Below are 27,625 nucleotides of genomic sequence, written 5' to 3' on the forward strand. Positions count from 1 at the left end.
ATCAAAAAGGGTGTGTGTTAAAATGTTTTTGACTAATGATAAGGGTATGCCTCCAATGCTTTTGACGATCGTTTTTATAACCAAGGTTATAATAATCAACCAATGAGAGGCTTTCGATGTCATTATAAAAATATCGAACTTTGGATTCAATTCAATTCGCTCTCAAACCTCTGCTGAATCGTGACTTCGCCACCATCTTTATTACTAAGAATTTCTCAACACTCGAGATCGTGACTACATTGATTCTTCATCAGTTTGATTTACTGTTGCCATCTTTGTTCAACATAATGTCTCAGCACTTAACAGTTTCTTTTATGAAATAGAGGCGCGTTCGAAATAAATGTTTCTATTTAGAATATGATTGAACCATGATACTTGAGTTTTGCATTATAAATTTTAATTCAAGCTATTATATAAAAATATTTTATGAACTCAATAATATGTTCTCTACAGTGTAATGTATTATGGATTAAGTTACTGCGAGAAGCATTTGATATTTCTTTCCCGTGCGCTGGGAAATGTGTGTCAGGGAGTGTTCTTAGATAGGTTTTATATCGGATTGGCTCTGATAAGTATTGAAAATCTTTAATCGGTAGTCGAAAAAGTCTGATTAAAGTATAAACAGTCTAATTTTTACGACACTTAACACCTTATAAAATCTAACAGTACAAGTACATTGGAGGAATTTCATCCCAACACAAGCAGAAGCGGTCGGCGTTCTTTGATAAGACAGGGGCGTGTTCGAAATAAATGTTTTTGTTTAGACCTATATTACCTGACTTTAGCATTTTAACATTTAATTCAAGCCATCGTATAACAATATTTTCAGAAAACAACAGTAAGTTCTCTATAGTAATGTAGCGTAAAATATATTATAGAAAAAGTCATTGTGGGGAGGCATGTGAAGTTTGCTTCTCGATGCACTGCAGTGGGTTCCTAACTAGAACAGGCAATCAATAAATTGAATTGAAAACGGCCAAGTTCACTGATTTCAATGACTATAAAAGTATGGCATGGAACATTCGTTAATCCTCATTCAATTCTGGGCAACGTTGGGTCTGCCTAATAGGGTTCTATATATGTGTAGATGTCTCTGCGTGTGTTGGGGTCACTTTTGAAAATAGTACTTCATAACGAGCCGAATTTTCAAAATTTCTGATATATATCAATGTTAGGAAAACATATTATCTAACTTTATTGGTAAGATTCTTCGTAAATTCTCCATGAATTGTAAACAGAGAAAAGAATGTACTTTTGCATTGTTTAAACTACTGTTTTAATCTTTGGTGTTATTCTCACAACTTGCAATGTAACCTTCGACCTTCTACAGGTGTATCTTCACAATGGCTGTTATTGGAAAGAATGTTTTTATTCTTTTTTTCTACATAAATCGTATTCACTGGAATAAAAAATGTGTGATGCGTTTATGAAATGGAAAGAGTCATTTTCATTTTCTTATTCATACAGGTCCCTACTAATTTGATATACTCTTTCTGCATTTTTGGATGATGATTCATATGTATTATTTGAATTGTTTGAACAACCTTTCCTATTATCTGTAATAATAAATCTCACCTGTCTGTTTAAATGCATGCATCTATGTATGTTTGTATGTCTGCCTAAAAATTTCGACAGAGGGAAGGGATTTTCACGAGATCGATATCGTTTTTAAGCCCATCCCTCCGGACGACGAATATTAAAAATTGTCTAGTAACATTAATTTCATCACCCTCAACTGGGAAGTTTTCTACAGGGTGGGGCCACTGTTTTGCCGATATTTTTGAAAGTCATCCCCTCTTTTCGTTTGACTAGCATTAATTAAAACCAACATCACTTCCGGTTTGGCGATAGGCACAACAGCATCGGCGTTTTTTTTTTAATTTTTCACGTTCTTTTCCTCTTTTGCGATATGGGTTCGGGCTTGCCTGCCTACTTCCACTTCTTTTTTTTTGTTTGCTTTGCTCAACACACATCTCTAAACACCCGGGCAACGCCGGACACCCAGGCTAGTCCATTATCAAGATAGAACTGAAGAAAGTCGGAGGTTAGATAAGCCAAAACGTTGTGAGAATCAGACTTACTATGAGAAAAGTAGTCTGAAAAAAATCAATCCACTGTATTTTATCAATCTCCAAAATCCAAAAACAGAAAAGAGTGTTTTTCTAGTTCTTCAGCCAGTAAAACCACAAGCTAGTTTTAGTAAACTGATTTGTAAGAAAACTGTAACTTCTTTTTTTCCATAGAAATCACTCTAAACAAGACATGAAGCCACTTGATGTAAAGAACTAAAAAAATATACTGCTTCAAGGTTAAAACCCTGCCAACGATAGATGTTAGATAAAATACATTCTGACAGAGAAAACAAAAATTCTTCGTTATTTATCAGAAACATCGCTTCTAGAATATGAGGACTAATGAAAGAAATAAGGAAAGTGAGAGTTACAGGGCTGCTGAGAGGAAATAAAGTAACTCTTCAGTTTCTTTTGAATACTTCTCCAAATAAAAAACGGTCTATTATCTCCCTTTAATAAGACCTCTCCTGTGTAAGATTACCCTTTAAATAAAACCCAATTTTTAGACTATTTCCTGTAATACTCGTATGTGTATGATTCGCCCTGAATAAAACAAATAAGAGAACACACTTGCACCTTCTGGTCTAAGATCTTTCTTAAATTCAAAACCGAATTCTATGACGATTTCTTTAAATAAGAACTCACTTGTATAAGATTCTCTCTTAAGGAAAATACTATTTTTCTATCAAACAAACACAATTCTAAAATTATCTCCCTTGAATAAGAACTCTTTTGTGTAAGATTCGACTTTCTATTAAAAAATACAATTACAAGATTATCTCCCTGAATATGAACTTGCTGGTGTGAGAATCTCTCATGCACACAATTATAAGGTGATCTCTCTGTAATAAGAACTCTCCAATTTATAGATAGCTATAAATAGGTAACTATCTAGAAAACTATTATAGGCTGAATAAATTTTCATAAATCATATTCCTCTTCTGTTTTTATTGAATGGTTTCTGGTCTTCTGTGTTTTTCACTTTACCCGCCCTATGGAAGTTCAATGTAATCTTATTTCCGGCTTTGCAGTTTTCCATTTTCCAATGTCTGTCCTTGTCCGAGCGAAGGGATTTTGTCACGATCTGTGGCCATAATTTAAGTTTACATCGCAATTTATGACCGTCGATTGCCAGTGAATGATAGACACGGAGATCTGCGTTCCATAGTATATATATATACATACATTAGTTATATCGTACAGATATCTGTTTCTGTAATAAATGGGTCGCTCAATGAATTGCGTTACTCTTGTTGAAATTAATCTGCCTCAAGAGATAATAGATAATGAAAAAGTGGTTGGATCATGAGAAGTTCATAGTGGAGCAAGGTTGTATAATCGTCAACACCACTTCTCTTTATCTGACAAGGTTCATGTTTAGTGGAAAGACACGTTCAAGATGACCAAAAACAATGCTGGGATAAACAAAAAAACTGTGTTTCTAGTTCTTCAGCCAGTAAAAATATAAGCTAGTTTTAGTAAATTGATTTGTAAGAAGATTGTAACTTCCTTTTTTTTTTCATGGAAATCACTCTAGACGAGGCATGATAAACAATGCTTGGATAAACAATGTTGTTAACTTGGGGTTTTATTTTTTCCAGAGAACTTATGTGGGACTGAATCTCAAAATGATTCCTACGAACGTTAAAATGCAAATGTCTCTAATTGCTTATCGTCTTTCTTTCTTCATTTTGTTTGGATTCGCTTTCTTCCCTACTTTCTAAAGCAAGTAAGTTTCACAGGAACGTGTGAACGCAACATATTTTCCAACCCAAACCACAAAAAGGTAATAAGTCTATGTGAAAGTCTTAAGCCAGTGCGAAGTTAGAACTACCTATATAGGAAACAACCAGAAGCTTGAGACACAGAGATCCAAAAGCCAATCACACTTTAAACAGGACTCTAAATCGTAGTCTACACAACATCCGCCCCAATTTTCCAGATTTTGGTCGGAAGAGGCAGAAAGAACTCAGTGACTCGCCTGCCAGGATTCCTCATCTCACGTGCACATTCTTACATACTAGCAACATTCAGGTAAACAGAAACGAATTATTCAGAGCATTTTTTGCAACTGTGGTAATGCAGAGTTTTTGCAAACGTGGATCCAGCACTTCAAATCGGCATTAAGCTGAATGGACAGCAGCAGGTGAAAACCTTCAAAAGCGAGCAAATACACAAATATCAACAGACAACGTCTTCGCCTCTGTATTTCGGAGTACTTTGTTAAACTTTAATTTGGAGAAAGAAAAAAGAACTATCAGTTGCAAATTTCATCTAGAATTATTAGTCCATTTGAGTTGTGATGGTCGTCTAGTGGTTACCGACATGGACTGATGATTCCGTGTTGTGAGAAAGAAACTTGCATCATCGGATAAGGCTGACTTGTCAGATATAGACTGCAAATATTGACAAACACTGGATTCCTTACCAAAATAGTAGGTTCATTTTAGCGAGTGTAGTTGTTAGTTGATTCGTATTTCACAACTGTTGATAACATGTTCAAATGATATTTAAACTGAACAAAGGAGTTCAATAAATTTAAGGGAAATTATATTCTCAAGAAAATCCCTCAAATAAAAAAATTATGGTGAACACAACTGGATTCATACTGACAGTCCAACATCCCGGCGACAACTGAAAACTGAAATACAAAAATTGTTCCGTTAAGTTTTCATGCTTATTATCCCTTAAAGAGAAGGAGCAAACGAAACCAGGATAAGTGTGAGTCACTTCACAGTAAAATTTTTGACAGTGTTTCAAGTTCGAATCCAGTTCGTCTCACGAAATCTTTAACCCTCTCGTAGTCCGTTCCGTAAGTATTTGATGTCTTTCTAAAAAGAATTCTGACTCTAAAAATATTAGGTAAACCAATGCCAACAATAGAATCTTTGGATGATGATGATGATGATGATGATGATGATGATGATGATGGTGATGGTGATGGTGATGGTGATGATGATGATGATGATGATGATGATGATGATGATGATGATGATGATGATGATGATGATGATGATGATGAGTCCATTTGAATGAACAGCTAGAAATTAAGAAAATCGTTCTCTTTCACCAGGACAATACACCATGTCATGGGTTGATCCAAATGATGACAAAGCTACATGAATTACGCTTTTAATTTCTGCTGCACCCCTGATATTCTGCTGTTATGACCCACAGCAAATACTGACTAAATGCCCTAAAGGAAATAGAAGCGGCATTGGAGAATAATGTATATTTTGAACCCAAAAGTAAACCATTCTACATAAAAGGAATAGAAATGTGAGAGAAATGTTGAAATCGATCTAATACACTTGAGGGAAACTGTGTTGATGAATAAGGTGCAATCTGCCCTAAAAGGTGTTCTTTCATTAAGTATGTAGATAAATACAGGGAGGAACATGATTCAATTCCTGTTTGATGAAAACCGGTTTTCTTTTTTTCTTTGCAGACCATCTACTAGTTGGTCAGTTGTGTACAAATTCCAAGAGTAATAGCAGCCTTCTATCATGTCTGAGAGTGACACAATGTTCAACGAGCGAGATCTGAGATGCGCCACTGTACAATTCATGCTCTTTACCGATTAAAGTTATGACAACAGAACCATTGCCAGCACCCTCAAAATGCATCACTGGATTGGAATAATAGGGATGTGCCCAGGGTGATGAAAACAACGTTTCCTGCCACGGTTATGGTCTTTGGTGTGGTTTCTAGTCAGAGCTACATCATGCCTCCTTACATCTTCGATGTCGGCGTGAAAGTCAACATCAAAGGGTACCTGGATGTACTGAAGAATGTGGTGATTCCCTGATGCAATCAGATAGCCACTGGCAGACCCTAGGTTTGGCAGCAGGACTTGGCGCCAGCCCACTCGTCCAAAGAAAACCAAGCTTGCCTTCAGAAGGAATACTACGAATTTGTACCCTTCTCTCACTGGCCCGCGTCCTCCTCCAACCTGAACTCGCTGGACTACTTCGTTTGGTCATATGTCGAGAACATCACCAACATGACCTCCCACAACACCAAAGCCAACCTGATCGCCGCCATCCACTGAGTATTTGCTGAGCTCCCGCTGGCGCTGGTGGGAAACGCATGTGTAATATTATGACCCTTTAGGCTGTGATCATAGCATAGTATCTGTTAACTGCGGCAAGCGGGGTCAATGGTCAAAACATTATTATTATTGTTATTGTATTCTTATTAATTGATTTGAGCGACGGATGGTCGCTGGATCAGTTATTATGATTAGAAGAATAAACAATTAAATTGCGTAAGAAATGATTGACGTGTGAATCGCAAAAGGAATGTGAAAATAGAAAATATATGTAAACATTATTTTCGGATTTTGAATAAACAAATAACTAACTGTGGATTAGTTTGGTCTGAGACACGTAATTAGGGGACGTAAGAGAACACATGATGTAGTTAGTTTTGCAGAGATTCAGAGAGTTGAGGATTGACCACCAGAGCGGACAGACGTCTAGACAGGGGTGGACAGACAGCTAGGAGCGGGCTGTATGAACAGAAAATGTAGACTAACTGCAGATCTTGTGAAAACCATTTGAGACAACTGTAATAACTTTATAATATAAAAATATAAAGAGTTGTTTTAATGGTTTCACGAATAAGAACAGATGTCTCAATTGGATGGTGATCGCTTCATGGTTTGTCACGGAGCAGCGGGAAGATACAGAAGAACTCTTCAAGAAAAAGGTATGAAGCATATATTATTCTTCTTATATATGAACTGTAAAAATATCCCGTGCGATAAGTCTGATACAACATGACTCGGTTTACACGTCAATATCATGTCCCCTGGCTAATAACATATATACGATTTATACGTTTATTATCTGTCTGTTAAAAGAACAATATCTTACATCCACTAGATAACACATGACACGTTTTAATATATCATCTCCTCTAATAAAAATTAATATACAACACATGCTCCCAGTTCTGGATCCATATCGAGGAAGTGATTGAGGCTGAAGGCAGCTACATTGAATAGATGTCAGCTCTACTATATAATCGAGTTACCTGAATTGATTGTTTCAATAAAAGTTTTAAAATGAAGCTATAATGTTGTTTTCTTTAGGGCGACAATTTTATCGTTCCATCCCGTAGCTAGTAAGCAGGCAGACATATGGCACCAGTATAATTATATATATATATATATATATATATACATATATATATATATATATAAACAAATAATTAATAAAACATGTTAAAATACATCTTAAAAAAGAGTCAAAATCATATTTAATTTTAAAAAAGGAAGCACAAGATAAGTGGATAGTCCTTAATCTTTTTTTTTAATCAATTGTTTTTTTTGTTTTTTTTTTAATCAATTTTTTACCCTTCACCGGACTATCCATTCATGTGAAATCTTTTTATCATTTTTCTTTTACCTCCTATTCCCCTTACCTCACCCTTTTTTTAACCAAGTAAGATCTGTGACTTACTTGTAGTTTCATTAAATACTTTTATATGCAAAATCCGATCCCGCATTTTGCTAATTCCTGTCCTCTGATGAAAAGGAGAGTATTTCTTCGAAACTCCGCGGATTAAGCACTATCCACTTATCTTGTGCTTCCTTTTTAAAATTAAATATGTTTTTAACTCTTTTTCAAGATGTCTTTTAACATGTTTTATTAATCATTTGTTCATATTATAAGCTCTATTTCTTTTTCGGTTTTATTGAGCTTTTACATCTGGTTGCAATTACTTTATTTGTAAATATTAACTCTTTAATATTTATAATATATTTTAAGTTTACCATTTTGATTACCTTGGTAAACTTATTGTAATTTATATATATATATATATATATATATATATATATATATATATATATATATAATATAATTATATATATATATTTTGTATATTGTATAATTATATATATAGTATAATTATATATATATATAAGACTGACTCACAAAAGAAAGTAGTGTGTAACTCGACCAAGGTATCACAGTAAAATGCAATTCCCGTAAATTAAAGAAATTAAATTGAACAATTCATAATATAGTTGTAATGTATCTGTCTGTTAGTCATTCGATCTTTTGTTTTTTAAATACCTCCAGTAGAGAATTGTTACAGAAGCGTCAGAATCAATGTATCACCCGAGATAAAAAAAAAAGAAGAGTAGAATTTGGTCTGAAATTTGTTGTCTTATAATTGGGCCCGGAACTTATTGAGTCGTGTGCTAATTAATGACATGCTGTGACGTCACTGATCTGATAACAACTGTTGTTTCAATAGGATATCTTAAATCGTTTGGTTTAATTTTATTTTAGAGCTGAAAAATAATCAGTTAATAGTTATTCTTTCTCTCTCTCTCTCTTTCGCTCGCTTGCTCGCTCACTTGCTCGTTCACTATCTCTTTGTGTCTATTACCCTTTCTCATATATTTCTAGAAGCCTACTAATCTTTTCTTGATATTTTTCCATTCTCAGCTATGCCTCCGGCCATGGCCCTCTGCCCTCTCTAAGCTATGAGGGTAAAAAGAACTTGGCCTCGCTTAGTTCCAGGCATGGCCTAGGGGATTTTTGAAACAAAAACCAGAAGAAAAAACAAATAAACAAAAAAATAAAGAAAAGAAAAGAGGTTAGCACTGATTTTACCATCAACAATTCTATCAAAAGAACTTAATCTACGGAGAGCATGAAAGGTGAAGATCTCAAAACCGTCATTAAAACAAAGAACACTATATAAAGCTTATCAATGCATATGAAGACTTGTAGATGTGCACCAACTATTCATTAGCACCGGCATTATGCAAGATTTATATTCCTTATTTTTGTGTTCATTCTTTCAAGTTTGACTTGTTTGCAAATAATATGACTCGTGCTCTACTTCATATTCATCTTTTATTTTTTACTTTTTTGTCACCACATACAAAAGCCTACAGTTACTCGAGGATAAGGATGAATAAGACATAGAGGGAAAGAAAGCAAAGTTCTTGGGGTGGTTACAGCTAAATTGTTCGGCCTTTGAATGTTTTCTTCTTTTTTTTTCTTCTTCAATTTTTTTTAGTTCATCCCCGTCTTTTTCTCTTCTCTTCATCACCTTTTCCCTTAATGTAATCCTTTTCATTGTACCGCATCCTCCTGCTCCTCCTCCTCCTCCTCTTCTTCTTTTATTATCCTACTCCTTATACGTCTTAGTCTCCTCCTACCCCTGTTCTTGTTCTTGTTCTTGTTCTTCTTCTCCTTCTTCTTCAGTTCATCCCCGTCTTATTCTCTGCTCTTCTTCACCTTTTCTCCATACTGTAATCCTCTTCTTCTGACCGCCTCATCCTTCTCCTTCTCCTTGTCCTCCTACTCTCCCTCTTCTTCTTCTTCTTCTTTCCCCACTTTACTTTACTCCTCCTCCTCCTCCTCATCATCATCATCATCATCATCATCATCATCATCATCATCATCATCATCATCATCCCATATCTCTGCTATCAACAAACCATATTTTCACCTATTTATACCTTGTATCTATTTCCCTCGGAAAACTCCCAGAATGGCACTCTACAATTACACCAACCACACACTTTCTCACCTCGATATGCGCTAAAACATGCACTCTCCATCGACGTACCAGTTTATGAAATACCTGCCTCTCTTTCCAAAAACAGCAATGGCTTCCTCATTTCGATAATAACGGCATCACTATTATAGTCATTGGAATTACCAGCTGCAAAACAGTTGCACGCCACTCAAAATAGGAATAAAAAATTAACTTTGTTGAATTCACCCTCTTGTCCAGTTTGAATGGGGGATTTAAGAAAATAGAAATATTCCTTGAGACTGGATGGCTACAAACTTAATTATAGATCTTTATAGTTGGACTTTTTAAAGTATATGCAAGAGACATAATGACTAAAAAATAATAATAAGAGGTAGCGAGAAGTAGAGAAACAATTAGCGAATATATACTTATACATGAAAAACATTATCTGAAAAATATGCATACATATTTTATTGTTGACTTTCGTTATGTTCTATTCATGCAAATGATTCATAAGATTTTGAATATATTTCTTTTACCGTCTCCACCTGCCAAAGTCTAGCTGTTCGAGAGAGGAAACTATTACAGTAGAAAACTTTCTCGCATTTAGGGACAACAATAGTAAAGCAGAGATATACTATTGCTAAAGGGGTTTGTAGGGGATATGTACGTCGAGAGGGTGCAAGTGAAACGAGTTTATCGGAACACATTCCATTAATATATTTATAAAACAGACACAGTGATGCAAAATTGCGGTGATGCGACAGGGGCTGGAGCTTAGTTGATAAAGTGGGACCGATTATATTGACAACTCTTTTTTGGACTTTATCTAAGAGGGAGAAACTAGTGGTAGATGCACCAGCCTAGATGTGCCAACAATACTCCATGCATGGACGAATAGAGGATACTCTCAGGTGTGAGTAGCCTTCTAGCTCGATAGAGAGAACCCACCTTCTTTGCAGCAGCCTTTGCAATGTCCTCTATGTATTTGCACCAGCTCATATTGTCTGCAAATGTTAGGCCAAGAAGTTTGAAGATAGAATTCTCAGGCAGGGTGCTGTTTGTCATGGGTATAGGGGGTTGGAAAGGGGTCTTGTAATTGTTAAAGGAGAGCAGCTTAGTTTTACTAGCATTAAATGTTACCATCTTTTGCGGCCCCATTCCACTATAGTCTGGAGGTCATTTTCTAACGATTCTGCCATTGTCTTAGATTTATGTACGTATGTTCTTCCCTCATACATATTATAGAGCATTGTATCATCAGCAAATATACCCATCTCAGACACAATATTATCAGGGAGGTCGTTTATGAATATCAGGAATAATAATTGTCCAAGGATCGACGCCTGAGGCACTCCTGCATTAATGCTATGCTGTTTGGATATACGTCTGTCAATGACAACCTGTATGCTTCTTTTGTCTAAGCAGGATCTAACTATATTTAGTATATGTCCAGTTATACCATACGATTTGATTTTCATTAGCAGCCCTTTATGCCAGACTTTGTCAAAGGACTTGGATATATCAAGGGATACAACCCTAGGTTCGCCCGCCTTATCTAATACATGTGTGGGAACATGTGCTTCAATGCCCGCTTTGCACCATTCAATTGTCTCATTGGCACTCTGTTCAGAAGGAAGAGAGAAGATATTGATCCACGGGGCATTTCAGATGTGTTATTTAATGGCTTCCCAGTCAGCCCTGTTGTAGTAGCTTGTTGTTTTGAGCAATGGTTCCTCACCTTGAAGTTTGGATTTAAATGTGATATCAACTGATACCACTATGTGGTCTGCGTTTCTTAGTGGACTGTGGGCATTAATCACACAATCCTCAGGTACTGTGGTGAGAAATAGGTCTAACAGTGAAGCCTGCTGAGGTTCACGATCTGGTAGGCAGGTTGGGAACATTACTGTCTGTGTGAGAGAAGCTATAAATAGAGCGTCCAGCTGCATCTGTGTGACCTGAGAAACCAACCCTATTTTTATGGTGGACATTAAAGTCACCAAACACATGTATTTGAGCGTTACTATCTTAGGAGAATGCTGCATCTATAGCATCAGAGACATGATCGATTAGGGTAGAATCCTGACTTGAGGGAGAACGGTAGAGAAAATATAAGTAACTAACGCAGTGATGAAATGTTAGTCGAAAGCGCATAAAGGCCTGGTCATCCGATTCAAGATTTTTCTCACTAGTTAAAGGAAAAGTGCTACAGATATAGACTCCAAGCCTGTGCATATATCTATCCTAGTCCTTACGACAAAGTTGGAGGTATCCTGTCATGTTAAACTATTTAGAGATGATTGAAGAGTGTAAGTTTGTTTCACTTAATGCTAAGATATCCGGGGAGTTTACTAAAAGGTAAGACTCTACATCATCTAAATTACCTCTAATCCACGAATATCTTTGAAACAAGCCTTAAGAGTAAAAGCAAATTGGTTTTGTTTGAGTAGTTGTCTGGTTTTCTCACGATATTTGTTTGGGTTGTCATTTCATTATGTTTTTGTTTAGTGTAAGGTTAGGGGAAGAGCGTTGAGCAAAGTGAGCCGGTTTGATTCCAAGTATACACACAGTGGTCCGTTAACCGAATCCTGTCTAGAAAGTTGTGGCCTCGTGAAATCCCACCAGAAATAGCAACAGGATCGCTTTACATGCGCGACATGGCACTATAACTATCCTGATATTATAAAACTGATGATAGAGCAGCCGCTCTATGCACTACCAAAGATTTAGGGCTGCAGTACTGTCAATCAGGTACCCTCAACCTCTCAAACAAGATCGGCCCAAACAAGTCGAGTGAGCACAAGTGACATGTAAGCAAAGCCAATTTGCTTAATTTCTGAGAGAAAGAGAGAAATTTAAAATAGGGAATAGGGGAACGGCGTTCAATGTTCTAGTCAGGAAACAAGGCCAAGCACAGGGTGGCTCAGGTGAGACTATGGTATTGTACCTCTACAACTGGCTAATAGACATATAAGGAGTGGGAAAGCCGGCGATAGGAAGAGCCTATCTACTCCTTAAGCAAGTTAGGTTTGCAAACCGGGGATTTGTTCGAGTCACAAGCTCTAGGAAGTTTGCGTCGATGACTGAGGAGATACCTCCATCCCCAAGTTTTATTATCAGAATTTTCTTTCTTTTAGATGGATGATCTGACAAGATCTACAGGTTCATCACACCGAGGGGGGTAACTATGTGCCTGGTTTCTACACCAGGTATTTCTGCCCTCCGCATGGATGAAGATATTGAGTATCTTACTTTAAGGTTTTTCTCTATTCTACATAAATAAGCAGAGGATTGGTGATAGATTTTCCTCTAACATTTACAAGAAATTGTATCTTTCAAATACTGTGAGAAAACCTATCTCTAGCAACTAATTTGTATTAAAATGAATGAATAGGATATTAATTACTTGAATATGTAAGAGAATATAAAGCAAAGAAACAAAACAAAAGGCTACATACTATACAGATAGATGGATGCACTTAACTTGATGTTCTTCGAGTGATCCATGCAGGTTAGCTAAAAGATCAGTGTCTCAACGTGGAATGGATTGGGGTGCAAAGAGAAGCGTTTATTTGAGAGCAGTGAGAGGGAGGAATGGAGGATCTGCCTTTAGAGCAAAATGTGGACTTTGATTTTAATACTTCCTTTTAAAAATTGAAACAGTATTATTTCAATTTCCATATTAATTATTTAAAACATAAAAACTCCCTATTCAAAATGTGATGAGTCCTCGAACAAGAGATGCGTATTTCCAATTTTCTATTGTATCTATAAACATGTGTTGCTAACTATTGTATCTATATACATATGTTGCTAACTATTTATATATTACAAACAAGACGGCATGCAAGATAAATCTGGGACAGTAGAGTTTCAAGCCAGTAGATAACACAGAATATAGAAAAGGAATAAAACAATAAATAAAATAAATTGTGTTTTTTTTTAGTAATTTCTATTTTAAAGACAGATTAAGGCATGGTTAAAATTATAAAGAGATTGTAAAACCTTCATTTTTTAATTTATTTTTTAAATGCAAGATTCGCTTACAAAATTTCATTAGTGTATGTTATTGTATAACATGGGGAGTAGACTCGCCAGCTAAAACAATTGAGATAATGGAAATAAAAGTAAAAACACACTATGAATATATTTAAAATTACGAATTACTTAATATAAGTCAAAAAAGGCCTTTTTAGGGGTTAAAACATGGATAAGTCCCCCTCTCACTATGCGTCGAATTCAAAAATAAAATGGGACAAGATAGATAAAAGATAAGTTTAGTATACAAGTAATATAGTTCATGGGAAGAATATTTGTGTATGGAATCTGTATTTAGATTAAGCACAAAAAGAGAGTGGAAAAAATCATATGTAGTGATTGTAGCTAGTCGTGTGATTTTTGTATAAGTTCGGCAAGGGAGGATCATAGATTAGGGTTCAGCCGAACACTTTCCATGTATAGCGATATAGCAGAGAGAGGCTCGCGACGTATCTTCTGTGGGAAAGAGATTGCAGGAAATAGAAAAAAGGCATCCCCCTACTAGGTTATAAAGTTAGATTAGTTTGTATTAGGTTCAGGATGAGAGATTAACAAAAACTTGTTAGCTCCTCAGTGAATAAATAAATATATAAATAAGTGAAACTAAAAAAAAAATCCAATAAAAAGAAAAGAAAAAAATAATTCACTTACTGGTTTGGATAAAGTAATTAACCCATTCTTAGCACAGTTGAATAAGGGGTAATTGATCTTAACATAATGTCAGGGGAAAAATACTGTCTTCTTTAATGTCAGTACTAATTATCTGTTCGGTGACGGCTTGACTATTTCCGGTCTGTTCCGTAAATCGTAATAATAAACAATCGGAAATATTCGTGTCGATATGGGTCCTTTTCTGTAGAAGTAGCAATTTAAATCTAACATTTAGTTAAATGAATTCATTGTATTACTATCACTTTTTTGTATAACTGGATATCAAAACTCCTTAATCTTTTAGCTAGGAGCAAAGAGTAGTATCTGTTCTGAGACTATAATTCATCTTTTTCTCTCCTCAGTGGATGAAGGATAAATTCTTCTAAACTGACGCAATTTTTTTTCTTTTGTTCGGTTTCAGAATACCCGTTTTGGGGAAACTGGATTTTCCTGACGTTAAAAACTGACTATTGTTTTCTAACTTTGCTCTCGCGTGGAGGTAAAGAAATACGATCTGGATATCATAACTGATTTCTTCCGGCAATTGATTATGCCATCTTAACTTTACCAATTTACAAGACTTTGCGATAAAATAATTTTCTATGTTACTTTATTTATTTATTATTTTTTGTAGTGAGCGTGTAGATGGTGGGGGGGTATATTGCTCGTGCACGAAGAGGTAATAAGTATATTATTTAATAATGTTTCCAGTCCTTTCCTTGTGATATTTTACATTGATGGAGTCAAGTTGTTGAATTAAGAAAAAAAGTTGTTTCGAAAAATGTAATCATTACATAATGTTATTATTTTTCTAATTTTCTTTCGTCATTTTTATTGTTTAGTGGTCCACTTATGATTCCCATGAAGATACTATCTGAAGAATCAACCGGAATTTTATCAGATTTTTGTCTCATAAAAAACGATATGATATAACCTTCATCAAGAAGTTATATTCAACCTCGGAGAAATTTGTGTAATCTTATACGCATATATATATATATATATATATATATATATATATATATATATATATATATATATATATATACATATATATATATATATATATATATAGCGCAAGACTTTCTTTCTCCTTTTGTATATTTTCGAAAGGTCAATCTTCTTCTCGAAAAAGAGGGCGAAAAGACAAAAAGATTAGGATTTTATCATTTTTGCGATAAAATAATTCTTATTATTAGAAACGGTATTTTATAGTTACCCTTTTTTATTATTCAATTCCCTTTTTTATGTGCAATTACCTGCAAGAGATTCTGTGAGTTTTTCATCATTTATCATTTTAACGCAATTATTACCTGCTTTCAAGAACACTGAAATACTACGAGATAAAATAGACGAAATTCTACTCATAAATGATTATCCAAACGCGAAACGTTTAAAAGACAACTCCTTCAAGTGTCTTCTCCATAGATGAACGGATGCAATCTAGATAATTATTATATACACTTATGTTGATAAACATGAAATATGACGCGGTATAAATATATCATAGACGTGTAATATATATATATATATATATATATATATTCATATAAATAACTCAATCTCTCTCTCTCTCTCTCTCTCTCTCTCTCTCTATATATATATATATATATATATATATAGATATATATGACATCTTATATATACATGCGGTATTTTATGTATGTATGTATGTATGTATGTATGTATGTATGTATGTATGTATGTATGCTATCCCAGAGTCACAAAGTGGCTTTAGGTCTGGCAGAAGAACTATGGATATGCATTTTCAGCGCAGCAAGTCCAGGAGAAATGCATTGAACAACAGATACCGCTATATCAAGTGTTTGTCGATCTAACCAAAGGGATGCTCTCTTGTTAATCTAAGAGAAAGTAGGGTGTCCTCCAACTTTTGTTAGAATATTCAAGGAACTGCACAGGACATGAAAGTTCGAGTCTCGTTTAACGGAAAACTGTCTGATGAAATCCCATTTGACAATGGTGTCAAACAAGGTTATATTCCTGACCCTACTCTTTTCTCTATATATTTTGCTACTCTACTTGCTCATGCGTTTCGAGGTTGCGTTGGGGGTGTCATGTTAAAGTTTCGAACCACAGGTCGTATTTTAAATCCTAGAAGATTTAATGCCAGAACCAAGTATTACATTGATTAAATATTTGGATGATAGCCTTTGTTGCGTTCAACAGCTTCCGGTCGCTTGCTATATTAATACACATGCGTTTTTGCAAAGATTTACAGGTATTTTGCGCCATTCTTAATCTGATTATATATTGTTATATATTGTCCGATATATATATATATATATATATATATATATATATATATATATATATATATATATAATTTTATTTTATTTTATTATTTAAACCTCGGGGATTTTGCTTAAACTACAAGTTGTTTCAATCAACAGGACAAAAATATTATTCTGCCGATCTTATCAAACAATCTAAACCAAAATAAATTTGAAGAAAGATTCTTTTAATTTTCAAATGAGTAGAAAAAAACAAGAATAAGAGTGTTGGATAGATAGGGGAGAGGGAGGAGTGAGACGGAAGAAAAGGAAAAGGAAAATAAAATAAAAGGTGTAGGGTGAAAAATACAGATTATATATAGTTAGAATTGTAATTAAAGAATAAGAATAGAAGGAAAGAAATTAAAATGAATTAAAAAGAAGGGAGGAGATTATTTGTTAAAAGGGGGGGGGAGTGAAAATACAAAAGAGTTAGAAAGAGAGACCAATAGGGATAAATAACAAAGAAGAGTATGTCAAACACGTGCCAGTAAGAGGCAGCAGTAATTTGTGCATGCCAACAAAGTTTGACTCCGAAATACATTTAAATTATAAATTTCAAACAAGTAAAATATTTGTGTATTGTCGTAAAATTGCGCTGTAATTTTGATTTCAAGCGCACTTGATGCGTATTTTATTTTATTCAAGTTAAATCAACGCTTCTATAACAGAACTCGCACCACTGACGTTAATCTCGCGTAGCCAACGCAATGTTCCCAACATTTCCAAATACAACCGCTGAGAGACCACCGCGGATCTTTACTACTGATGATACTTGATGCGTATTTTATTCAAATTAAATCGATGCTTCTATAACGGAACTCACACCACTGACACACGCACCCACACCCACACCCACCCACACACACAAACACACACACACATATATATATATATATATATATATATATATATATATATATATATATATATATAAACATATATATCTTAATACAGACATTGTTGAACAGCACGGAGTGTTTCTGCTTAATCGGCTATTTTTTCTTAATCGTCTTTTTTTGTAATTTCACCATTTTTCGTATGGCAATTCTAATATCTCGATCGAATTTGTGTAAAAAAGTTCCGTACTCGTTTTTCTTTTTTCTTTTTTTGCAAATACTTTTAACTGATTTTCTTCAGTCTGCGCTGTCCAACAATGTAAATGAAAACATGCTGCCCAAACACACACACACACACACACACACACACACACACACACACACACACACACACACATATATATATATATATATATATATATATATATATATATATATATATATATATATATTTCTCCGAAGTAACGTGGAGCTGGTCATTAATAAATTGGATGATCATTTGAGAATTCCAGGTGCTGTATGTTTCCTTCACTTATGTTGGCATTGTTTACAGTCAGTCTTAGGCCTCTCCTTGCCACTGGATTCAAGCAGTAACGATTCACGTGAGGTATGGTTAGGGATTGCACAACCGTTACTTCACAATTACACGCGCAGATACCCCCACTCGAGTGTCCATTGTTTCTTGAGACTGAGAAAATTTTGAAAAAAAAAATTTTAATGATTTTTAAGATGGGGTTCAAATCACGTAAAACGTCGGTAAAAAATAGACATTAAGTCAGGTAGCAATGAAGTAGAACTTTAAAACGAGAAATTGAACCCCCTTCTTAAAAGTAAATTAAATTTTGTTTTCTGAAATTATGCTGTTAATATGACACTTAAGTCTGTAATTTATGATAATGGGCGAAAAAATAGTTTAAAAAGTTTCAAACACGCATTTTAGGTGGTGGGCACTCTCGTACAGGCCTCACATACATATATATATATATATATATATATATATATATATATATATAAATGTATGTATGTATATTGAACATCTACGGATAGATATATACATAGGCATATGTATATTTATATAATTACAAGTTGGGGGATTCATAGTGAAAGTGAAAGATTCGAGTATACACACACACACACTCATATATATATATATATATATATATATATATATATATATATATATATATATATTTGTATGGAGTTTAAGTTTGTGGGAACATATGTATCTGTGTGGGATAGTAGTGTGTGAATTTTTTCTACGTATGTATTTCTGTCCATAATCACTATGCCGCCTCCTTTGTCTGCCTGTGAGATTATAATGTCTTTATTTTTTACTAGATGTTTTAAAGTATCTGTGAAATAAATACGTTGAAAAAATGCACACACTACTATCCGACACAGATACATATGCTCCCACAAACTTAAACTCCATACAAAAAGATATTGAAACCTTCAACAAATCTTTAAAAAAAACTCATAATATATATATATATATATATATATATATATATATATATATATATATATAATATTATGATATAATAAATTTTATCTGCATTTTCTGCTTTATCCTTTAAACTTTCCTATCTATCTAATATATCAATCTACCCACACTTTCATATCTTGTATGTATATTTACTTATATTTTACTATATGCTTTTACTTACTTTTTTTTCTTGCTTTTTCCGGAATGGGCATATACCGGCCATCCTCTCCCTTTAAATAATTTTTATTTTTTATTTTATATTTTATTTTTTATTTATTTATTTATTTATTTATTGTTTATTTATTATTTATTTTCTATTTATTGATTGATTTATTTATTTATTTTCCATTTAGTGTCTTCTAACAACTCTTGCTGACCTTTTTTTAAGTGATGACCTGTACATTTCAGTTGACCTATATTATTTTGCCCCATATATGTTTTCGCGCCTTTAACATTTCCTGTCTGGGTCATTTTGACATTTGTTTCTCTATTTTATATTTAACTCTATCGCCATTTTTTTCCTCTTTTTCTTCCTTGATCTTTTTTATTTATATTTATATCTCGGCAGTAGAATGAAAAGCATATCTTATTTTTCTTTTATTAATATTATTGGAATGTTTTCCTTTTTTCCTTGTACACATTTTTGTGAATTTTTCCATGGATTTCTGCCTTTGGATTATTATGGACCATCTTCTTCCAATTACGGGATTTTTGGATTTTACTTGTGCAAATGAAAATTCAATTAACTTTCTTGAAGTTATATATTTGGATTTTACCGTCACAGGATTATTTATCTTCCACCAGACTATCCATTTATGTGTAATCACCTTTTTCTTCACCATATTCCCACTGCTTCACTTTTTTTGTTTTCGAGTAAGATCTTTGACTTACTTGTTGTTTCATCAAATACTTTTGCATGCAAAATCCGATCCCGCATTTTCCTAATTCCTACCCTCTGATGAGAAGGAAAGTATTTCTTCGAAACTCCGTGGATAAAGGACACACCACTTATCTAGTGTTTCCTTTTCAAATTAAATATGTTTTTAACTCATTTCAAAGTGTTTTTAACATGTTTTATTAACTGTTTGCTCGTATATATATATATATATATATATATATATATATATATATATATATATATAAAGTGATAGATAGGTAAATATACATACCATACACGTGTAGGTGCATGTGTGTATGCGCGAATATTTCACTTTCACAATCAATCCCCTAAGTTGTGATTATATGTACATGTATTATGTATATATATATATATATATATATATATATATATATATATATATATATATATATATATGTATGTATATATATATATATATATATACAGAAAGGGACATATTAAGTGTCATAAATCAATATCTAATGATTATATGCTATCAAAAGTTAGTGCACAATCAGGAAAGTTCAAAGCAATTTTTACAACTTATTCCGTATTCCTCTATCATAATTTTCCATCAACCTCCATAAGAATGGAGTCAAAATATCAATTTTATGGGAAAGTAATGATTAAGTTATAAAATATAATTATCATAGACACCAATAACGTTAACATTGGCTCCACATTACTTTTGCATATATATATATATATATATATATATATATATATATATATATGTATATATATATATACATTCATATATATATGTATGTATATATATATACACCCCCCATATATATATATATATATATATATATATATATATATATATAGAGAGAGAGAGAGAGAGAGATAGATAGATAGATAGATAGATATTATGGTCTACAGCTTCAAAATTAAAGAACTTGAAATCGGTGATTAATTCTATCAACTCTTTTCTTATTCTAAATGTTTTAGATACATTATTGTTTGGTCGTATGTATACGAGAGTACTCGTTCCATAAAAAAAAAAAAAAAGATTTATTAAAATTAAAACTTATCTACAAAAATGCCTTGGTTTTCTTATACTGTCCAATCTGTCAAAAATGACTCAGATATCATATTTGTGTAAAGTACCTATTTGTCAAAAAATAACCTAGATTAGATGTCGCTAAAGTTTTAAAACGTGCATGCTTTAACGAGCTATGTGGACCAAAATAAAAAGAAAAATCCCTGAACCTATTTTACAGTGTTTTGCTAATTAGCTTTGCTTTTTAGTAAAACTGGTTCTCCAAAATCCTAATTCTGTTAATCATTTTCTGTACAAAAAGAAAAACCACCACACAATCTTTACATATTTCTATTTTTTTAATTCCTGAATATTTTTCACGATTTCTATAAGAGCTCTGCAGGCCGAATTAAAAGACAGGGGCAGATTTGACCCGAAGGCCATAGTTTGGAGACCCCTGGCCTAGATAAATGCATAAACATTTATTGGGGACCCTTTTTTATCAAAACGTACCAGAGAAATATCACATTTTGCTAGAGTGCCCATTTAGTCAAGAATGGTCCTGATAAATTTTCACCGAGGAATCTTTCCATCAAAAAAAAAAAAAAATAATAAATAAATAAAAATAACAACTTAGGGAAAAATAACAGTTTTATTTATGGGAACTGATGATTCGATGTCTCCAAAATACCAGAGAAAAAATCGTACTCTTTACTAGGTTTACCATTCCAAGAAAGATGACTGTGATAAATTTTACAATTCTCAAACAAATGAAACATTGAAAAATAGATGAAACTTTTCTATTACAATAAAATACATTAGTCCCCCCCTCGAGGACAATACCCTCAAAATACTCGACAAGCAGCAAAAGCCATCCCCTACACTGTAGTGATCCCTAGATGCCGTAATAAAATGCGTGACCATTCGGGAATCCCAGGTGCTGTATGTTCTCTCCGCTTATCTCGGCATTGTTTCAAGTCAATCTTAGGTCTCTCCTTGCCACTGGACTCAAGCAGTGACGATTCAGGTGAGGTATGGTTAGTGATTGCGCAACCGTTGCTTCAGAATTGCACGTGCAGCTACCCGCACAGGATTGTCCATTGTTTCTTGAGACTGAACGGAAGCATCGATATATATGGTAAAAAAACTGATGATCCCTTGAAAAATAAATTATTGGTATTATAGTAATTTCGAGAGCGAGTTGATGTTGTGATTGCAGGTGATTAAATGACTTACTGTCTAGATGGTTTTCTAACGAATGATAAAAAAATATTTTTTGTATAATTTTAAAGGTTAAAAACTTCAAAGACTATATATATATATATATATATATATATATATATATATATATATATATATATATATATATATATATATATATGACGGACCTGCCGAAAGTGCCCACCCTCTAAAAATGCATGTTTTACGTCTTTTTTTTTCTTTTTTTTTTTTAGTTTTTTTTTTCGAACGATTGTCTAGAAATGTAAGCCATGTTTAGTTTCAGAACTGTTTCCGATGGTTCGTTATTCCACACAAGTCCTGATATGTGACTTGTTTGCAGTAGACAGTTCCACAGAACAAAATATTCTTACCGTGTCGAGACAAAAATAAAACAAAAAAAAACAAAAAAACATGCGAAATTGCTAAAGGTTTAATATTTATGGAGCAATTCTGGTTTCTGATTAGATGTTAGCAGAACGTTAATTAATTCGATTCGTCAGTTCCTAGCAGCATCGTTTATAAATAGAATCACCCGACTGTGTGGGATCATACCCCATACTACGTCTGATGGGGAAGGTCTCCTAGCGGCTTCGGCTGCAGGGAGACAGGGTAGTACACGTCAAGGATTCGTCACTTGACACTCAGCCCAACAGGTGAGGGGCCGGGAACCGGCCCAACACCTGTTGGACTGAGGTACACCGCCTGCGTAATACGTAGGAGGTCCACCCTCGCAGGCCTTGCCACCGGGCTTTCCGGTGGAGCAAGTTTATTGGTTGCTGCCTGAGGCGCCCCGACCGGGGAATGCCGACGGGGTTACTCAGGCAATTTTTAAAATTGCAGGAGTGCCCCTTCTTTAAGGGAGCCTGCAGCATTCCCACTTTCCGGCCTTGTGCCACATAATGCTGATGTGGGCAGCATTTAAATATATACCCCATACGGCGTCTGATTGGGAAGGTCTCCTAGCGGCTTCGGCTGCATGGAGACAGGGTAGTACACGTCAAGGATTCGTCACTTGACACTCAGCCCAACAGGTGCTGGGCCGGGAACCGGCCCAGCACCTGTTGGACTGAGGTACGCCGCCTGGGTAATACCTAGGAGGTCCACCCTCCCAAGCCTTGCCACTGGGTTTCCCGGTGGAGTAAGTGTATAGCTTACTGCCTCAGGCGCCCCTACCGGGGAATGCCGACGGGGGTTACTCGGGCAATTTTTACAATTGCAGGAGTGCCCCTCCTTTAGGGGAGTCTGCTGTATCCCCACTTTCCGGCCTTGTGCCACATTTTGCCGAGGTGGGTAGCAAATAAATCCTCTACCCCCATTATAACTCCAAAATATCGTAACAGATTGTCATAGATTGCACACTTAAATATCACATCAGCGGAAAACAAATTGAAAAAAAAATGTAATGACTTTTAAGAAAGGATTCTAATCCCATGACACCTTGATAAAGAAATAGACATTAAGTCATGTAGCAAAGGAGTAGAACGTTATCATGAAAAAGTGAACCTCCTTCTTATATAGGTTTTTCTCTTGGTCTGCTGCACTTTGGAATTCTCTCCCGGGCCCCTGCTCTCTGGCTGTACTGACATGCAGAAATTCACGTGTAATGTGAATAGATATCTCGATGTCAACTCCATAAATAGTATCCCTGCAAATCTGGTCCCAAATAGATATACGACTAAGTGGCCCTCTGTCTTGTTTGGGATCAAATGAAAATAATAAAATAAAATAATAATAAAAAATACATTACTTATAATCGAAGCAAATATTTTCATATTCATATTTACAGACAAATCAAAATTAACTTTATCCCAGTGATTATTTATTGGTATATACATAGATCGACAAAATATATGATAGCTAGGGCTGGGACAACAGCATATTCTTTTACTGTTTTGACTCTCAAATGTGTATCCGTTGATATGTTATATGATTTTATATAGAGTGATGTGGTTCTCAGTTGATTAACTGCGTCGGATATATACCCGAGAGTCAAAACAATGAAAAGAATATTCTGTTGACATATGATAACATATCACTCGAAATTTCTGCGTCTGACATAGAGATCGCACAATAAACTCCATATAATGTTTTACAAGTAATAACCTTTAAATTTCCCATATCAAAATTTGAGCCCAATAGGAGTATTAATTTACAAATTAGTTATTTAAGTAAAACTTCTGTTGCATATTTTCAAAATAATGGAAAATTCGAATCCTTTGTGTCGATAAGGCATTGTTTTCTGTTCAAGTATTGCAGTAGCTTTATCAGTCCTATACTGTGGGTTCATGGGGCTACCATTCTCATCTTGAGTGTAATATTCACAACATTTCGATCGATGTAACCTTCGACCTTCTTCAGGTGCATCTTGTCGAACTTGTGGTGCAGTGGTGAGAATACTTGGAAAAATCAATCATAAAAAGTGATATTCTCCTGAAGGTTGAAGGTTCAATCTTCAGTGTGGGCGACCGAAAAATACAATTGCGAATAACTTAGGACCTCTATCCAGTCATGGCTGACGGAATAAGAGCACGCTACTCCCGTGAAGTAAAGTGAAGGGTTCCGCTCGAAATTCCGTCCAAATTCCCAAGTTCGACAGAAATATTCCCGAGTTCGACCAGATACACCTGAAGAAGGTCGGAGGTTACATCTACTGAAACGTGAAAATCATACTTACGATGAGAACAGTAGTCCGATGAATTTAAATAATACGAATAACAAATCCTCATCTCAAAAATTCAGAAAAGCTTTATGAGTGTTATTCAGATATTGCAGCGTCAGAAACAACAAAGGGTGTTATGTTCACTATAGACGTGGTCGTACAGACAGAATTAATCTTAAATGTTCAGATTTCTTACATTCGGCAGTTGTCTCTAGAAACATAAAAAATGTCTACAGACTCTTTTTGGCCGCACATAAAGTTTCACTAAGCACTTGAGGACAAGTCTAGTATGAACCTTAGGAGCCTTTACCCTATTTTATTTCTAGATGACGGTATCACTGGTAGAATACTTAGACAAGAGAAAAATCCAGGTTGTCCTCGACGGTCGTACATCTAAACAATATAATATAAATGCGGGAGTTCCCCAGGGGTCTATTCATGGACCTCTACTATTCCTGATATTCATAAATGACCTCCCCGACAAAATTGTCTCTGAGATGGGTATATATGCTGATGACACTACACTATATAACGGGCACGAAAGGAAAAAATGAACACATATCTAAAGAAATGGCAGAAACACTAGGGGATGACCTCCAATCTGTAGTGGAATGGGGACAAACATGGATGGTCACGTTCAATGCCGCTAAGACTAAACTAGTTTCATTCAATAATTACAAGAAACCTTCTTTAGCACCTATAGCTATGGCTAACGACTCTTTATCTGAGAATACATCTTTCAAACTCCTTGGCCTAACGTTTACAGAAAACACGAGTTGGAACAATTACATTGAAGGCATCGCCAGGGCCGCTGCAAGGAAGGTGGGCTCTATCTACCGTGCTAGAAAACTACTAACACCCGAAAGTATCTTGTACCTCTATAAGGCCACCATTCGCGAATGCATGGAGTATTGCTATCATATTTGGGGTGGTGCATCTGCTACTAGTCTCTCGCTCCTTGACAAGGTTCAAAAGAGAGTCGCAAATCTGATAGGCCCTGAACTGGCATTTAAGCTTCAGCCTCTGTCCCATCGACGAAACGCTGCATCCCTCTACCTGTTCTACAAGTATTTTAATGGTGAATGCTCTGACGAACTGCAAGCACTTGTGCCCCCACGACGTGAACACTCTCGACAAACCCGACAGGCTGCTAAATCCCACCCCCACACTGTAGAGATCCCTAGATGTAAAAGATCTTTCTACTTCAGTAGTTTCTTCCCCAGAACCGCTAGACTTTGGAATTCCATTCCAGGTCCCTGCTTCCCCAACTGTACTGACGTGCAGAAGTTCAAGTGCAACGTGAACCGAAATCTTGCTGCCCAAATCCCTACATAGTACCCCAGTAGTTGTTGCCCCTGATAGTAGCCCCTACACCAAAGTTGCAATTTGCCTTGTTTGGGGTGAAAATGTAATAAAAGAAAATGTACAATATTACTACTGATCATATATCACATTTTATTACTACATATTTTTCTACTATTATATAAAATGAACTTTGTGTGTATGTGTGTTTGAGTTCGTTCCCCATGGACTCGATAACGACTTGGCGTATTTTTATAAAATTTCACACGAAGATATGTTATGCACTTGGTCGTGTTCTTAGATAGGTTTTGTATCGGAATGTCTTCGATATCTGTCGAGAATGCATGTTCTTTTTTTGCCTTACGCCTAATTTTCTGGTTTGTATTTTTTCACATAATAATAATAATAATAATAATAATAATAATAATAATAATAATAATAATAATAATAATAACAACATATATATATATATATATATATTATAGATTCAGTCACTCTGATGAGTCATAGACCACAAATTCGTGTCAGTGGATAATTATATTTTAAAAAGAATACATATGCCGCTCCCCATTTGAGGGTACCAAAATTAGTCAAAGGGAAAATTATTCCCAACTCGCATTTAGGTAAAAATATACGAATAAAAATGTTGTATAATTCATTTCAAAACAAGTATCGAAAAACAAATAGCATCACTCTCTCTCTCTCTCTCTCTCTCTCTCTCTATATATATATATATATATATATATATATATATATATATAACACTAATGATAGATTAAGCAAAAAAAAAAAACAAACAAACCATTCATTAAAATAATCAGGTAGACTAGAAATAGTTTTCAGGAGAATTATCTATCAAAAGAGACAAAGATTATAATAATCTCAGATTAAACATTGCAAAAGACATTCTGCAGATTAGGGACGATGTAGAGATTTGTGGGGATATAACCCCTCTACCTTATCCTGTTCATTTTACGTTTTTTTTATCCGTTGCGATTTAACCATCTATATCAGGTGGCATAGAATAGATCAGTCTTTATTAATTATCTCCCAAATAAAGGAGAAACTGTATCAATAGACCGCTGATTCACTTTGTCAAGTTTAAATTAGTAGGCAATATATGTTAGGTTGCTATTGGTTATTCTCTTTGTCTTAGTATAGGACGGAAGGATAAAATTGTTGCATTAGAAAAAGCGACATGATTTCATTCCCGTTTGATGAAAACCGGTTTTCTTTTTTGTTCCATAGCTTCTATTAGTTTTCCAGTGGTCTACAAATCCCAAGAGCTATAGGTGCCTTTAATCATGTCTTAGAGTGGCACAGTGTTCAACTGTACAACTCATGCTCTCTACCGACCCAAGTTATGACAACATGGCCATTTCCAGAACCCTCACGATGAATTGCTGGATTGCCACGAATAACAGCGAAGTGCCCAGATGAAGGCAAAGTTTCCGACCATGATTATGGTATTTGGTGTGGTTACAAGTGGGGCACATCATGCCACCTCACATGTTCGAAGTCGGCTTGAAAATCAACACCAAAGTGTACCTGGATATGTTGGAGAGGGTGGCGATCTGGTGCAATCAGGTGGCCGCTTACAGACCCTGGGTGTGGAAGCAGGACTCGGCGCCGGTCCACAAGTCCAAAGAGACCTAGGCGTTGCTTCAGAAGGAG

Source organism: Euprymna scolopes, chromosome 16 (genome assembly GCF_053919585.1).
Source record: "Euprymna scolopes isolate OS-2025 chromosome 16, ASM5391958v1, whole genome shotgun sequence".
NCBI lineage: Eukaryota > Metazoa > Mollusca > Cephalopoda > Sepiida > Sepiolidae > Euprymna > Euprymna scolopes.